The following is a 1,870-nucleotide window of genomic DNA, read 5'->3' as shown; positions in this document are numbered from 1 at the left end:
AAGAAGTTTATATTGTACACGGGAAAAAGCTAGAAAGTGGTTGATGGAACCAAAATAAGTCACCAGATTTCAAAATTTAGATGTAGATTTAATCAATCTGGTTTGTTTGTCAACTTTGCCGAGCAATCCGACCGACTGAGCCATGTGATCGAACACTTTTTACTTCTCATTCAACAACCATCACGTGATTGTATTAGTGGATTGCACAACATAAATAAAAGTCGATGACCTGGAACACCGCATATGTTGTGTACTGGAAGCAGAAGTTAATGCCAAAACCATCACTTCTCCTTACAGAACAGAGTGAATGATAACCAAGGAAAAAGATAAACATAAAAAGTCATGCTTTTCAGCCTCAGGAAAAAAATATCACTAATAATAAAGCCGAATGCATAGAAATGCTAGATGCATACTCCGACGAAGGTGCGAGGAAGAGAAACTTACAATTCCATAGCAGAAATTTCATCGTAATTCCAGCATATTTGTAACTTGATGTCAGATCTAATAAAGAGAAAACAGAGCTAAATATTAAGTTCACAGACTCTGTACATTAATGCATAGAAGGTAAATATCATATACAAATATACAGCACTGGTTTCCCTACATAGTGTGAACCTGTGCACCCAAGTTGACTAACTTCAACCATGATTAACAAGCAGCAACGGGCCAAGATACTTAAAAACCAACCACAAAGAATCCACAGCTCAATCCAATTTATCTGCAATTCTACCCAAAGTGTCGGCCAATTTGGCCAAGACTCCAATTAAATTCTTTGCCTGTTCTCCTCTCTGGACTCTATCCAGCTCACAGTTCAAATTATGTGCTTCAATATGTGCACTCAAAGCCTTTCCGTTTCTCTCAAGAACTGAAAGTATGCGCTGCCTTGTATTCCTGTCACCATCTTCATCTGGAGACACGAACGTCCTCTTTTTACCATCAATATGAGAATCCGAACCCCTCCCTGGAGTTGAGCAAGGTGACTTCTCCGATTGAATACCTGAATTTTGGTTGCAACTCCAATGAAAGCTAGTAAAAAAATCTAGTTGAACTAATGACCAGATCAATCAAAAAAACTTAAAAATTTACAACAGATTCACTTTGCAAGTAAAATACACCAGAGACATCAAAATTAAAGATGACCCACCTGGAGTGAGAGAGGGGCTGTCCACAATATGTTTTTCTGGGCTTTTAGGATCCATATCTTCATGAACAGAGTGTTCAACATCTGAGAACAACCCTTCATCATGTTTTGCCTGCCCACCATCCACAACTGCATCATGCTCCCCTCCAGCAGAAAAGGCGTCGTTTTTCTTACCCCCAAATGACCTCTCCAGTATTTCATACAGCTCTGGATCAAAAAAACCAGGAAGCTTGTTTTCTCTCCTCAAGTCGGTCCTCATAACCCAGAAAGACAGATCTTTGTTCATCACCTCCCACCCTTTGATTCTCCTGTAATCTCTGGAAAGGGTGCTCCACCTCTTTCTACACTGAACCGCTTCTCTGTGAACGCCATGTCTTTTGCAGTAGGAAGAGATTGAGGACCACTTTGACTCAATATTTGCCGGGTTCTCGCCATCAAATACTCTGTGCTTCCTGCCTTTTGATTCTTCTATCCTCTTCCCTTCAATCAAGACTATGATCTCCTGTCGTGTCCAACGAGGGAAACGAGGTGGGTGCCTTTCAATATCAGCAGTGTCAAAACCAACTTCTAGGCCTTCTTCAGCAGGAAAGGTTGAATCTTCAACATGGGTTTGTGTAATACCCTGCTGTAAATCAGAGTCAGCATCTTTGCAAACTTCCATCCCTCCCTCTCTGACAGCAGTAGAGATAAAAGATCTGTGTCAGGGGGGAAAAGTTGGGAATTTGCAGT

General features: G+C 40.9%; 1 long non-coding RNA gene across 1 annotated transcript; it reads right to left on the bottom strand.

Moving 5' to 3' along the window:
• Nucleotides 1-424: 424 nt before the first annotated feature.
• Nucleotides 425-1,289, bottom strand: LOC149833820 (uncharacterized). Its single transcript, XR_016432481.1, has 2 exons — nucleotides 1,145-1,289; nucleotides 425-997 (listed from the first exon to the last, which is right to left on the bottom strand). It is a non-coding gene; the product is annotated as an uncharacterized LOC149833820 (long non-coding RNA).
• Nucleotides 1,290-1,870: the final 581 nt, after the last annotated feature.

Source organism: Nuphar pumila, chromosome 6, assembly GCF_984573655.1.
Source record: "Nuphar pumila chromosome 6, dmNupPumi1.hap1.1, whole genome shotgun sequence".
NCBI lineage: Eukaryota > Viridiplantae > Streptophyta > Magnoliopsida > Nymphaeales > Nymphaeaceae > Nuphar > Nuphar pumila.
The sequence above is the reverse complement of the archived record's forward strand: the minus strand, read 5'-3'. Positions and strand labels throughout refer to the sequence as shown.